Genomic DNA, 15936 nt, shown 5'->3' with positions numbered 1-15936 from the left:
AGCACAGAGTACGGAAAGCCAGGTATTTGTATCAAAGACAACAACATGGGAAGAGAAACAGGCTCTAAAGCAGTGTTTCCCAAACTTAGGACACCGCTTGTGTAGGGAAAACCCGTGGCGGACTGGGTCTGTTTGGTTACCTGCCTCATCCACAGATCCGGCCGATCACGGCTCCCAGTGGCCACGATTCGCTGCCCCAGGCCAAAGGGAGTTGCTGGAAGCAGTGACCAGTATGTTCCTCAGCCCATGCCGCTTCCAGCAGCTCCCATTGGCCTGAAGCAGCGAATCGCAGCCACTGATAGCCACGATCAGCCAGACCTGCGGACACGGCAGGTAACCAAACCAGTCCGGCCCACCACAGCTACACAAGCAGCATCCCAAGTTTGGGAAACATTGCTCTAAAGGCAGTGGACAGAGCCTTGTCTCCACCCCTACTCCACCAGAGTCAGTGAACTTGGCAAACAAGCTGTGCCAGTTTTAGAGCCAGTACAGTTTACTCCTCTAGAGCAACCCTCTGGGGATGCTCTGGAACAGTGCAACGATGTACTCAGGGTGTATTGTAAACTCACAATCTAGCCCTATATAAAGTACAACACTGAAATTGATGCATTTCTCCATCACAACTCTATAATATTGTCTATTCTGCTCTTGTCTAGCATTGGTAAGATCAGGACAGGTTTTATCTTTAGTATGACCTTGTAAAATGCTGCTTATTGTTAGGAGATACATAAAATATAATAATTTTATTGCAGTAGAACAAACAAGTAGGTACAGAAGAATGTTTTTGATAGTATTCACAGCTATGTATGAAAGGAAACAAATATATACTGATTATGTCAGTCACTAAAATAATCCAAGTAAAGCTATGTTGTAGAGAGTATTTTTTTCCATCTTAGAAAAATGTAGGACACACTAAGCATTTGCAGCTAACCTAGACTTTTCCATAAAAAAATATATTTATAAAAACACTATAAGTGATAAATATGGCTTAGTATAGATTTTAGTGGTAATACAGGAAGTCCTTCTACAAAGAAAAAATGCACAGTAGCTTAAATTAAGAAAAAATTAAAAGTTACAGAATTACTGATGGAATAACTAATGCTGAGGCTGTTCCTGCTTCCTTTGAAGACTTTAGGAGTATTGCCTTTGACTTGAATGGATGCTGGATCAGGCCCTCTGCTTATATCTCAGACAAAAAATCCTGTTAACGTGGGAGACTACATGTCAGTAACTTAAAATAATATTGTACTTACCCAAGAACAGGCAACAGAAACCTAGGAAAATCAAAGTTAAGACTGAACTTAAAAGAAGTTCAAACATGGTAAAGGGGGGGTATGCACAATTTATGCACCAAACAACCTTAACTCTGCCCTGTAGTGTTGTCAATTATTATTATTAATGCATTATACTGTTTGACATGTGTATTCCTCTGAAAAAATAATGAGAAGTCCAGTGGCACCTTAAAGACTAACAGATTTATTTGGGCATAAGCTTGTGGGTAAAAAAACATTTCTTCAAATGCATGGAGTGAAAATTACAAATACAAGCATAGATACACTAGCACGTGAAGAGAAGGGAGTTATCTTACAAGTGGAGAACCAGTGATGATAAAGCCAATTCAGTCAGGATGGATATGATCCACTCCCAATAATCAATGAGGAGGTGTCAATACCGAGAGAGGAAAAAATGGCTTTGGTAGTGAGCCCGCCACTCCCAGTCCCTGTTCAAGCCCAAATTAATGGTGTTAAGTTTGCAAATGAATTGCAGCTCTGCAGTTTCTCTTTGACGTCTGTTTTTGAAGTTTTTTTGTTGCAGGATGGCTACTTTTAAATCCATTATTGAATGTCTGGGCTTACGACCAAATAAATCTATTAGTCTTTAAGGTGCCATTGGACTCCTCATTGTTTATGTGGATATAGACTAACACAGCTACCCCTCTGATACTTGACACCATGCAAGCCACTGAATTTAGCTGTGTGAAGTGGAAATTATCAACTTCATGAAAAAACTCACACAGATATAAACAGACATCATCTTCCTATCCAAGTGCAAACAGATGGCCATCATACCAAATGGACTGAAGGTAAAAAATCCATTGCAATTGACATACTACATTGACTATGGTGAGAGACTGTGCCACTGAGGAACCACCTGATCAGCATCCTGTACAGCAAACAGGAGAAGATCAAGAATGAGCTCTCAGAACTGGAGACTTTCATAGAAAACCAACATTCCACATGGCTGGACTTTACAAAAACAAGAAAAGCCACTTACAATGCACACTTTACTGTCCTTTTTCCTCTGTAGAGAAGTAAACTATCTAAACTCCTACATGCCACAGGGGGCTACAACAATCATACCCTTAACTCACCCAACAATATTGTTAATCTATCCAACCAAACACTTAGCCCAGCAGAAGTGTCTGTCCTATCTCGGGGCCTCTCTTCTGCCCCACCATCCCTACACATGATACAGTTCTGCAGTGATCTGGAAGCCTACTTTTGCCAGTCGGAGAACACTTCAATCCCCCTGGACATTCAATAACAGATTCAAAAGTAGCCATCCTGCAACAAAAAAACTTCAAAAACAGACATCAAAGAGAATCTGCGGAGCTACAATTCATTTGCAAACTTAACACCATTAATTTGGGCTTGAACAGGGACTGGGAGTGGCTGGCTCACTACCAAAGCCATTTTTCCTCTCTTGGTATTGACACCTCCTCATTGATTACTGGGAGTGGACCTATCCACCCCGACTAAATTGGCCTTATCATCACTGGTTCTCCACTTGTAAGGTAATTCCCGTCTCTTCATGTTCCAGAAGAAGTGTTTTTTTTACCCACGAAAGCTTATGCCCAAATAAATTTGTTAGTCTTTAAAGTGCCACTGGACTCCTCATTGTTTTTGTGGATATAAACTAACACAGCAACCCCTCTGATATATCTGAAAAAAAACTCCCCCCCCCCCCCAAAGTGTCACAAAATGATAGTGATAAGGTTGTTTGGGTGCATTAAATGTACATTTACAGAAAATACTATTTTTGGATTTCTTTAAGGGCAGATACTGCCATCATTCTAGTGAAGTCTATTAGCTGGACGTAGCCAAAAGAGCTGCTACTAAAGAGCTAGGACCAGAAGTTTCTCCTCCATGTTCCAGTATCAGAAGAGGAAAAATACAGATTGGTTTAGATAGTACATAAAAGGAGAGTCAAACATTTGCATCAGGAGTCTCACTCTGTCCCTCTTTGGATGTCATCATGAAGGTACTGGTGATTAGATGATTAAGAAAAATAAAGTGATAGTTTCTCAACTGAAAAACAAAAATGGGGAATGTGTCATTATTCTTCTGTTCCTCCAGTTTGACATAGTTTTCGGAAAGATTTTTGCAAAAATCTTTACTAATTGATGCTATCATTTCTATAACTACCTTCTATATTAAGGCACACGAATATATAATAGATACAGTGAACACTGCACCACTCAAAACAATATAATGAACAAATATGAGAATATCTTGCAGTCTAAAACCTTTGTGTAAGATAAGATATACCTTGAGGGTTTTTTTTTTCCATTTTCTCCTTCTCTTCTTTTATTAGTTTCAGAGGAAAGGTTCCTATCTGTTCATAATCTGTGCATAGATTACTACAGCTGAAAAAAGTGCATTGTTTTCTTCCAGATTCTGCACACTCTAATCTGAACAGAAACTGCAGGAAACAATTATAATGCAAATTTTTGCTTTATTCCCTGCAGGAGTTCACTGACTGATTCCTTCACTGCATGAACTGCAAGCAGTAGTACATTTCAGCTTTCTTTCTTTCAACTTTGTTTGCAGTATGCGCACACAGTCTAGTATAGGGGCTTTGTTTTCTTTTGTTTTGCTGTGTTATATTCAAAAGCTACCTTTTTAAAATTACACAAACAACTGGCCAAAAGATACCCTCAAGAACATGCTTACAGCTTCCTTTAATTGCACTAGGACTGCTAAGAGTATTTAAGATACCATTATTTGGCTTTATGCTGTTTTAACATTATGGTTAAAATTTTTATACTCAAAATCAGCAATTTAAATTAAGGTTTCCTTGGCGACCATAACCCAGCCCTTTGCACACAAGGTTATTTTTTTTCTGTATCACTCTTTATGGTACTAACTGTAAGATATAGTGTAACTATAAAAACTGGGTTTGCAAATTTAATATCATGTGGTTTCCTATTTACTTCTTTTTGACTTCACAGAAAGTTTGCTCAATGTATCAAAAACAACCAACCTCTCTCTCTCCAACAGGCCGTTGTGACAACTCAACATGTGTTCATAGTTGGTTGTGTGCTTTCATTCTCATTCATCATTACCGATACTCCTGACTCAACTGGGGTGCATTTGATATGTACACTTACAGTCAGTCAATCTCATCTGGGTCAGTTTTACTGGTGATGATAAATGAAAAGAAAAGGACACAGCTTGACTTTCAGATGCTAGGTTGTATGTGCAGGACTGGCTAAAACCTTTCTATATGGAATCAGAGTGAGCCTACAATGCCATTTTCACCAAACCAACATTCAAAATAGAACCATATTTTAATGTCTTACTATACATGGAACATCGATGAGTTACAAATGCTATAGCTATTGTAATCTGAATTTTCTTATTTTGAAAAGGCGACACAGTGGGTATCACACTGTACTGGCAGTCAGGAGAGTTGGGTTCTAATCCAATGTTGGCCTGCTGCGTGGCCTTGGACAAGTCTCTTCACCTCTCAGTATCTCTGTTTCTCCTCCCAGACCTAATTTGTCTGGTCTCTTTAGACTGTAAATTCTTCAGCATAAAGACTGTCTCTTATGATACATTTGTACAGGGTCTGACACACTGGGACCACTAGGCACTCTGGGAATACCAATAATAAATATTAATAACTTCGTGCATGTATGGTCTCAGCCAGTAAATTGCATTAATGACATTTTTGCATTCCAATGGTTTCTTTTTTAAATTAAAGAGGAAGCAAAAAGGTCTCTGAACACTTGAGTATGCTATTGTACATCCAGATATCACACAGTCATATAAGCATACCAGAGTATTTTAATTTTATCACATACTGAAATAAAAATTCTCGCTTTTAGGTTTTGCACCTCAGAGAGCATGATGAACTAAAGAGACATTAGGAAATTGTTGTAGGGAGCAGAAACCTAGGTCACCAGACCTTTTAGACGCTAACTTAAAGGTTGGAATAGACTTGCTGCTATGGAAAGGAGGTAGAGAATGCCAGCTTTGCATCCCATTCTCACTACTTCCCTCCACTTTCTTTCTCTCCCTGAAGATCCCGCTGTGTGAGGAGTACTCTATACCTCGGCAGTTACAAATGGTCACCAGCACCTCAGTGGCCATCTAAGCTGCTGCCCTGATCAGCAATAATTATTGAAAGGAGGCTGAAGGGGTGCAGAACTCGCATCTTACATATTCTGGCTGACTAAGAAAGGGAGGGCCCAACAACAGAATGTCTCACCTCTTCACATAGCCACTGAGTGCTGGGATGGGAAATACCCTGCTGCCCCCATCCAATGAGAGAAAGCATTGGGATACTGGAGAATAAAGATAAATTGAGTGCCTGGGCAGAGAGGTGGAAGAGGATGCCCAAACTGTTTGGGATGAAAGGAGGAAATCCATCTGCTGGAGAGGGGAAGTACAGAAAAAGTCATTTTGCTAGGAGGAGGTTGCTGCAGAAAGAGGATTGTCTCATGGGTGGATTAGTTTGCTGGGGGCAGAGGATGAATTGACTATGGGGAGAGAGGATGAGCATAGTAGGGGGTTTGGAGAGGATGGATTGAAAATCAGATTTGGTTGGGGAGACAGAGTAAAGGGATGGTCTGGGGAACAAATTTGATTGGGAACTAGTAGGGGAAGGGAGAAGAATCATTTGAGTGGTGAGCCTGAGGTGTAGACAGAGAGAATACTGGACCAGAAGTAGAGGATGGACTCATGGAAGCAATGCTGGACTGATGAGGCTGAAAGGGCAGAAGCACCACTGGGGGTGGAAGGTAGGGCAGAGGATGGATTGGGGCAGATAAATAATTGGAGAGGATTCTAGGAGAAAGAATTAATTGCGGCAGAGGACTGATGATGTGGGGGGCAATAAATGGATTGGGGGCTCAAAACTGATGGGACTGAGGGTCAGCCGATAAATGGATGGATGGAGAACAAGAGACTGATGGATGAAGAGGACTGGAAATGTTCACTATGGATTAAGGGGTCAGGTGGAACAGCGAAAATATGGATTGTTTGAGCGGAGAATAGTGTGAAGTGTTTTTCTAGTTCTGTGGGTGTCTGATGACAATGACATCAGTGTTTTGAAACCTAATATTGTCATTGCATGTTTTGTGTTTAATTTATCTCCAGTTATTCTAGAACTGAAAATAAATAGCAAGCAATGTTCCATTTATTTTCTTTGGGTTTGCTGTTTTCTAAAATCCCTTGGAATACATGACATTCCACTTGGCATGTCACAAATTTTAGGGGAGAACCTGCAGGTTTCTGTTCATATTTTTATTGCTTTTCCTCAGTAATTCAGAGCCTTACAACTTTTTTAGCCAGTGATAGGTCTAGGTTGGAGGATTCAAATGTTATACTCAATATACTGTTGCATAGTGTGTTCTAGGACATGCATCCCCACAGCCGACAAAATCAGATGTGGAAATGTAATTTAATAATTGAATGTTCAGCATAATTAAATGAGCAAAGTTCTCTCCTTTTTACATAGGATCCTCTTTCAACATCTGAAGTATCATTTAATCTATTGTACCAGTTATTCTGGAAGTTACAGGTGATTTCCATTTTTTTAATGTAGGATATTTTGATACCAGTAAGGCTCATAGGAACCAGGACTCCTGTGAATCAGTAATTTTGATCATTGGTTTGTTGCGTGCCCCTCTATATACTGCCCTGAACAAAAAAAGCCTCTATTAATTTTTATACATATCACTTCCCAAAGGCACCGTAAAATATGTAGCAAAGCTTCAGGAAATTCTCCTCATCTCTAATCCATATTAATATCTTTAATGTCCACCTTGAACATATGGCTGGAGTACCAATTTTGTTACATTTTGATATGGCCCGGGAGAACTCTATTGTATACATTGAAGTGGCCTCCATAATTTTTTCCCATGACCTTCATTAAATAAGTATATTGATGTGGCACATCTGTCATTCTGCCCACTTGTTAATAATTTTACCAAGGGTGAACATCCTGGAGTCAAATTGATTGACTGCCTATTTGCATTTGAGAAGTAGCATCCTCTTCCACTTCCCCTGCCCCTGACAAATTTAATGTAGTCAATTAAATTGCATTATACATAATGTCTAATTGATAGGTGTTGCTAGAATTTATATTTTTTGGAGACCAAATTTTTATTACATCTTTAATATGTTATTGTGGCTTGTACGTGATATGAATGGGATACCTTTTCCCATCCATTGTTTCAGCATCATTGATTTGTCTCCACTTACTAAGGAAGGATTATGGTGGATTATTGAATCCTCACATAACAACGGATCAAACAGTAGCTCACAGTTTAGTGATCATTTCAGCATATTGTAGGTGGAGCTGACAGCAAGACCTATAGTTAAAACTGCCCAGCATTTTCCATTATAAGACTAATGTTCACTAACTGTGCCAAAATTTAATCATCCAAGCAGAAATTTTCTATGCCAGGTGTCTGCTTTGGCCTGAATTTTTTGGAAAGATTCAACATAAATGTTTTATCATTACTAAGAAAAAAATATGGAGAAAATTTTATGTTACCAATATTCAAAGATTCACATAACTGTTTCATTGAGTAGCTGTCTCACCTCCATGCTTTGGAGCAATGACTTGATATTTGGCAGGTCAGAGAGGTGCCAAATTCACCAAAATTTGGTTGTTAGAAGACAGGGACAGAAGGGCTTGTAACCACTAGAGCACAATCTCTTCCAGAAGCTAATATTAAACTCACGATTCCTGAAACTCAACATTCTTCTGCTGTCTGGAAAAATAACTGTGAGCTTCACTGACCAAGTGTGTCTCTCATCTTCCTTTAGAGGCTGATCTGTATAACAGATAACAACCTACTACTCCATTAGCTTCAGTGGCATGGGACAGTACTGTGGATCTCAAGATTCCAAACCTATGGTGGTCAATATGGTATCACATGATGTAATTCAATCTGAATTTCTAAAAGCTAGTGAGTAATATGAAAATAATTAAATATCATTAAAAAGAATATTAAAGTTGCAAAGTCAAACATTCAAAAGTTAAGAAATGGATTCCACTTTGTATAAATAGTTAAGTAGTAATTGAGCCAGAAAAGAAAGTGAGAATGACTTTATAAGCCTGATGGTTAGTGCATCTACCTGGGACATGGATGATTGCTCTAATGACTAGTTATTCATCCAAAGTGAAACATCTTCAACAGGACTGTGAAAGACCCACATCAGAATATCCCATAGCCTAGTGATTAGGGCACTCTCTTAAGAGGGGAATACTTGTTCAACTCTTTTATCCCCATCAAGCAGAGATGGGAATTGAACCAGAGTCTCCCACATTCTAGATGAGTCCTCTAACCAACGAACTAAAAATTTTCTTCCTCCAGATTATGAATGGCACCTGACTGCATACACATACCCTGAGCATGTCTACTGGATCAGGCCCTACAGGCAAGATAGGCAGGGTAATGTGTATCGTCCCCTGGTTTGAAGATCACCCTGTTGGGAGACAGGTCCCTGGGCACCTAGACTGAGGCAGTAGTGTGCATGTGTGATGCCCACATACCCTGGTCATCAGTGGGCAGGACAAACTTGGGACCTCTAAGGCTTAGTGCATGACCTCCTACTGCATGAGCTAAAAGCCACATGGTTCTGAGCTTAGACTGTACCAGACTCATTAATCTCTATGTGGTCTTGGTGCCACTACAGGGGGATAGAACCCCACACCCAGGAGGTGCATGGGTTAAACGTGATCAGGGGCAGAAATTTAGGCACCTAGGGATTTTTACAGGGGGGTGGGTGGGGGAGGGGGGAAACTAGTCTCCAACTGAGTCTAAGGTACCTACTGGGTTAGCCAGCGACTGAGCAGGAGTTTTGTGGATCACAGTGACACAAAATACTGGGATTATGGGTTTCAGCATACTAGTCCTTTTGTGGATCTGGGCCCTAATGCCTGTTCCTCCTCTGTGAGATGGAGATAACGATATCACCTCACCTTATAAGGCTGTTGTAAAGATAAATGCATTAACATTTGTGAAACAGTCAGATACTATGGAGATGGATGTCATAGTAAAGCCCATGAGGAAATTCATAATTCCGTAATCCATGCAGGGTTTGAATGGTGTGGAGTAAATAAGGTATGGGCCACACATTCAATGATGAGGATAATAAAGAAATATTTATTATCTACCAATTCAGGGAAACCATCTGTTACGCCGGAAGTATGCAGCTCAACTTAGGATTGAGGTGTGACAGTGCAAAACAGAAAACTCATCTTTGTGCCTTCTCAAACCTAATGCCACTGAGCGCAGGGACAGTCTCCAGCTACAAATTAAACCTGCAAAGGGGCTGCTCTAATTTAGGACAGCTGCTGACAGCCCTAAAATAACAAAACCACAGCTAGAAATTGTTACTTTGTATGGTTGTCCCAGCTTTCCTCTGGCAACAGGAAAATGGGAGATGGCATAGGATCTTCTACACTGAGTTTATATCACCATCGGATTCCCCTTACACTGTGCAAGAGGAATGGGCATTCCTGATCTGGATACACTGATTCTTTGTTCAGATGCTGCTGATGGTGGGGCACAGTCACTACTCTGCAATGGAGGATATGGATGACTAGATTTTGAATATAACCTTATAAAATACTTTTATTTCTACTATTTTACTGAATATAGGTAACCGTCCTATAATTATTTACTTTTGAAATGTTTAGTAAACGTTGTTAGAATTCAAATATATGATCTCATAAAATAAAGTCAGACAGATATAAATGCAATCCAGTTAGTGCACACTCATTTTTACCAAAAATGGGGACTTCAGAATGAATCAAACATTTTCTGCATTGTTTTCCCCTAAAAGACAGATGAATTGGCATGCCCATTACATTTTAACCCTCATAAAAGAGCAACACATGGCACCAGTCTGAGCCACAATGATGAGCTTTTTCAAAGAGCACCAATGCCAATATCACTCTACTAGTCTTGAACTGCAACTACTCTGATATTCTAAGCCTCTCCTAACAGGGAAGACCAAGCCTGATAAATTGTGCAAAACCATGTGTGTGTTTTTCCAATTTTAATAAATATGGTGGGACTGATATTGACGGAACACATTTCTTTTTTATCCTGAGCCAGATCTAAAACAGGGTGTCTGGAGGGGATTTATCCAGCTCTAGAAACTAAAATGTTTATTTTATTTTTTTTAACAATTTATCCCTCTTCCTTTCAACAAAGGATATATATGTGAGGGTCTACCTTTCTGTCACCCTGTCGTTCACCACAGATCACGCAGGACACCTTAAATCATCCACGGAGGAGTCTATGAAGAATTTATGTAAAGAGATTCCCACATTATTTAGTGTATCTCAAATAAAAATAAAAGGTTGCGCACACACCATAGTAATTAATAAATAATAGTACTCAACAGGGGAAGGCCAAGCATGCCATATAGGGAAGCATCCAATTAATCTCCCCTTTGCTGAGACATCAAGTCAGTCCATTCTATACACCATGTAGGGAATATAGACTTTATCCAGTATTTGACAAAAAGAGGGTTAAATCTCTTGTCTCTTTCCACAGCAGCATGAGACAGACCACAGGTGCCTGCACTCATTTCAGTGATTGCACTGTGGGATGTCTGGAGATGGGGGAGGTTTCAGCCACCTTACAACTGGTGATTATTCCCCATTAGAAAGAAGGATAAAAAAGTTGGTTTGCAACTAGAAAGTCAAACAGCAGCAGCTAAGCGGTCTTTCAGATTGGTTGCGTGATCAAGACTCTTATGAGTCTTGTGTCATTGATTTTTAGTTAGCAGTTCCCCTGAAATCAATGAAGATTTCTGTTCAAATGTTAAATGATATACTACTATTGTAATTATTTCTAGGGTATCTGGGCACACACAAATAGCTTGTGAATTGCAACCTAACCTTGTTTGTTGACTTTTGTCTGATGAAACCTCACTCACTCACTCACTCAAAGGCTTCAGTTTGCAGTGCTGTATCAGCAGTATTCTCTTCCTGCTCCATTTCCAAATGCTGGGCCTAATTCTCTACCAGTTTTATGGCTGATTCCAATGGAGCTACCTCAGGATAAAATTTATGTAACACAGGAAAGAATCAAGCTATTTGTTAGTATGCCAGCCTTGATTCCTCTATTTACAGCAAGAAAATCTTTATTGTCTTTCACTTACAAACTGGTTCCAGCAAAATCTTATACTTCTCAGGTGAAAGCGGATGAGCTTTGACTGTACGGAACCTTTTCTGATAAAGTGCACTTTGGCTGCAGAGGCCTGGATTTAGCCTGACAGCTGGTCTGGGAGCAGTATATAATACAAAGTTGTTTCTCTTTAAAAACAAGCAAACTAACTAACAAACAAAAACCCCTCTCTTCAGTGCTTAGCATAACAAGTGGTTGTGTTGATTTTTTTTTTTTTTACAGTACTACTTACAAATTAAGTTAAGATATTTGTAAATGAAAGGTAACTGATAAAAAATAAATACAATTAGATTTTAAATCCACTAGTTAACTATTTAACCTCTAACCCTGAAAGACTTCAGTGGGCTTAAAGAAAACACTGTCAATTTAAAAAAAATATACTGCAAAATATCTAATTTCCTTATGCTGCTCATACATTTATTAAAATAAATTTATACAAGAATAATGAAGTTATATTTATGTTTACTTCTTGCATTTCTTCAACTCAGGCACTGAAAATCTATTCAATCAGTTTAATTTTTTTTTTTTTTAATTGTCAGTTTCACATTTGGGTTCAAAGCGCTGTAATGTTTGGGAGCGAACCCTGCAGAAAAATACTTAAATCAACTCTTCCATGTGTATTAAATCATGGAAAATTTCTCATAGGTTTTGTAAAAGCCTCTTTTCACAAAATCTAAATATGGGGCCACATTTCAATTAAGTATTCCTCACTAAATAATACTGGCCTCAGTTCTATAGCTACTGAAATCAACATGAAAATTTCCATTTACTTCAGGAGTATGTGGCTTAAACTGGAATGCCTTCAAATATCTTTGTTGTGAAAATCATAACTGTTTAATAACATACAAAATGGTAAACAAATTTAGAAGAACTGAACAATCATATCCAACCAGCCTACCAGGGGAAGCTTAAAAGTAAACTAATTACTCAAATTTGAGTTGGGCCAAAATATGAAGATTATTTACACACACACACACCCTAACCATAGGATCTCTAAGGACAACAAATGATCCTGACCTGTGTTTTATGTCTTGTGCAAAGGGCAGACCCTCCACCAGTATGCTCCACTATCTTGTTGTACTAAAGGTTCCAGTCAGTTAAAGGGGAATGCTATTCATTGAGTAGCCAGGGGCATCATACAGCACCCAGGTGTTCCTGGGAAGCCGCCCTTCCATGTACTAACAAGGCCAAATTAAAATCAGGGAAATTCAATTATAAGGTCATAATAATTACTATTAAGCTTTAACTGGCGTTCAAGCACAGTACTACAGAAAAACTGTATCAGCCATTGAAATCCCCGCCAGCCGTGGCAAAACCCCTGTTGCGGTCAGAGTGCTGGGAAGGAGCTCAGCACCAGCCTGCGCCCCGCGACCCTTATCCCGAGAAGCCTTGGGTGGGACCTTTGCCTCCTCACACGCTATGTCAAATGGTGCAATGCACCTGTTCGCGCAACAAGACGCTCCCGAGCGCCTTTCACTCATTAAACTTAACACGCCACAAAGGCGTCTGGGAGGGTGGGGCGGAGTGTGCCCTGATGTCCCTCTTTGCCTAGGTGGCATACAAGCAAGGGGCCTGCCCTAGGTAACCGTGCCCTCGCTAGAGGAGAGCAGCCCCCAGGTTACCTAGTGCCCCAGTCCGGTCCGCAGACGTTCCCCCCACGCTGTCGCCTTCCCAGAGGAAGACGCAGCAGGGACGCTACCAGGACAAACTTCTAACCACTTTAGCACAGGCGGCGTGAGCTCCCCGCGACGCACCTGCTACCCGCAGTTCCCGGTGCCCGCCTGGCCCGGGAACACGCACGTGTGCGAAGTGCGGGAACTCCACGGGGGGCTGGCGCTGCTCTCTGCCCCAGCGGGTTTTATGGTAGTTACTTGTATCTGCCAAGCAGCAGGTTGGCGGGGGGAGCACAAACCCTCTGCACTCCCCGTTCCCTTCCCTCCTTAGGCGGCATCTCTCGGTCTGCTCACGCGCCCCGGCCGAGCGGCTTTCCCTTGTGAGCGCCTGACACGGGGAACTTTGCAGAGCCGCGAACGGACGGTCTCCAACGGGGGAGAGGCGGCGTGGAGGTTTTGCGGCACTGCAGCAGCGGGAGCAGCTGCTGCAGCGAAGCCGGAGCACTCCCTGCCTCCCTCCCCTCCCCGCGCCAGCCCAGAGCTGTCTCTCCATTGTGTGCGGCAGCGGCGCGCTCTGCAGAGCCAAGCGGAGCACTCCACGATCCCGCAGCCTCCTAAGAGAGGGAGACGCTTGCCCCGCCAGCAGCTCAGAGCCCTTCATCAATAATTCAGACGCTGCCAGGCTCCCCGCCTCACAATGTGCTTCCCAGCTGAACGCTACTTTTACTCCCAGCCAACACAAGGGGAGTTGGGGAGGCAGAGAGATTGTCTCATTTTATACCCCTGGGATTACAAAGGGTTAAATTAATTCCCTCCTGCCCATCACAAAGCGGCGGACTGCACAAGGATTGTAAGGGAGAAAGGAGGCAGAGTTTATAACCACAGTGTTTCTTCTCGAACGACCCATCCAAAAGAGAAAGAAACAAATTAGTGGAAACCTACTAGATTAAATTGCTTGCTCACGTATACACACCAAACTGTCCGAAATAGGGAAAGTACAAGGAGAATCCCCCGAATGTTGCTCAGAGTTGCAGAACTCTATTGCAGTAGTGCCAGCCTTCCTTTGCTAATCCCGTTTGTTTACTCAGCTCGCCTACACATTAAACAGGCGCAGACCTCTGCAAAGTTACCGCGCCAAATGCAGAGAGCCTGTAACTCATCAGCAACCAAGGCATCGGTTCTCCGTTTTGCAGCAATAGCGAGATGAAGGCGAAAGGCAAAGCTCAAATGCACCGTGAAATCGCTCTAAAAAGATGTTTTAACCGTTGCGCTCACACTCAAACACACCAAGGGATGAAGAATGCACAGCTTTAAAACTTCTTTGTTAATAATAATTTAAAAAACAGAAAATAACGCAGAATCTCATCCCACAGTAACCTGACAACTTTAGAGACAACAAACAAATCTACGGTACCTGCAAATAAACTTGTTGTATTGCTCATTGTACTAATTCTGCATTAGGGCTTCCCTCCTTGATCATTCCCCATTTATTTTAGAAACTATTGACTTCTTTTAAACCTATTCATGAATGCAGCATAACTACAAAACAATTGCATCCCTCTTGAATTTCTAGACGGGTCTTTAATAGCATCCGCTGCTTTGTTATTTGGGGGACTTACCCTGTGAGATAAGATTTTCAGAAAACTAGCAGTTCCATGATTCAGTCCTTGCAACTTTCCTTGCATAGAGAGACCCTTTTTTTTTTTTTTTTTTTTTTTGAGTTTAAGAAGACAAGCTGCTCAAGAGACTTTTAAATATAAAGGGGGATGAAACCGGATTTCTTCCCAATATCAGGACCCTGGAAAATCAAATCCGTCTTCAGAAGAGAATTCTTTCAGACCCGTTATGTGTATCACTATTAATGCGTAGAGCAGAAGGCATTGCATACAAATAGACCCAAGTATGAGCTTCTATTGGTGGCTGTGGAAGGCCCCTGGGTCCTACTGCTCTGTCCCTGAGAAACTACAAAGCAGCAATATGCAAGCAGCTTTGGAGAAGGAATGATTTGGAGGGGAAGGGGAAGGAAGAGGAGGCGGGGGGATCTTGTTTAATTGATTCGTTACCTCTGGTTTTGTAATACGTGTTGCAATGGTTAAGCAAGAAAAAGCCACATTAAATGGATGTCATGCAATCTCCCCTTTCATATCTGCTTTTTCAATGACACTGTGCAGCATGGGTATGGGAAATCTACTGGATTTCAAAGGAAAATTTGCAGAGAAGCAAGTAGGCTTTATGTTGGAAAGTCTTTCACTTCCCTGACTAGATTATACATCATTCATATGTTTTCTAATAGTTACAATTATTTACTGGAATTAATCAATTATGTGTTGAATTTCTCTTACACACACCTTCCTCTTCTTATGCTTTTAAAAGGCACATCTGTTTCCCTGTGCAAGAAGAAAAAAAAAATTCTCCAAAGGAAAATAATTTAACTTTGAAAGTGCTAATTAAAATAGATTTAGTATATATACATTACTAATAAATAATTTTAAATTGCTCTTATTTTATAAGGCTAATACATTGATAATTCATTTTTCATTAAATACACATTATTTCTCTTATTTGATCTAAGAAATGAACACACTGAAGTAATATATCCTAGCTGAAAATCAAACCCATCAACACATCTAAATAGAACTGTCTGTATTTGATTTGTAAAAGCTAAAATGAGTGTAAGTATTAATAAAATAGTAACATAGGCCAACATAATCTAAACATGAAAGCATAATTTTAACAGTTAAAGGATTTTAATGTTGTCCTGCTAAATTAAACATTTGTCATTAATTACTATGCTACCTTCCCAACAGCTTCAATATAGATTGGCCTATTAGTCATGCAAATTACAAATCAAGGAGTTTTAAAATTATGTGTGTGTATGGTAAC

The 15936-nt window shown here is 40.5% G+C and overlaps 1 protein-coding gene across 1 annotated transcript in view; it reads right to left on the bottom strand.

Moving 5' to 3' along the window:
* ROBO1 (roundabout guidance receptor 1) overlaps nucleotides 1-14864 on the bottom strand; it is a 1116086-nt gene extending 1101222 nt beyond the window's left edge. Inside the window, exon 1 of the mRNA XM_075073102.1 lies at nucleotides 14673-14864. The gene's annotated coding sequence lies outside the window, so the exon portion shown is untranslated. The remainder of the gene's footprint in view (nucleotides 1-14672) is intronic.
* Nucleotides 14865-15936: the final 1072 nt, after the last annotated feature.

The sequence above is a fragment of the Chelonoidis abingdonii genome, chromosome 1, assembly GCF_003597395.2.
Source record: "Chelonoidis abingdonii isolate Lonesome George chromosome 1, CheloAbing_2.0, whole genome shotgun sequence".
NCBI classification, from domain to species: Eukaryota; Metazoa; Chordata; order Testudines; family Testudinidae; genus Chelonoidis; species Chelonoidis abingdonii.
The sequence above is the reverse complement of the archived record's forward strand: the minus strand, read 5'-3'. Positions and strand labels throughout refer to the sequence as shown.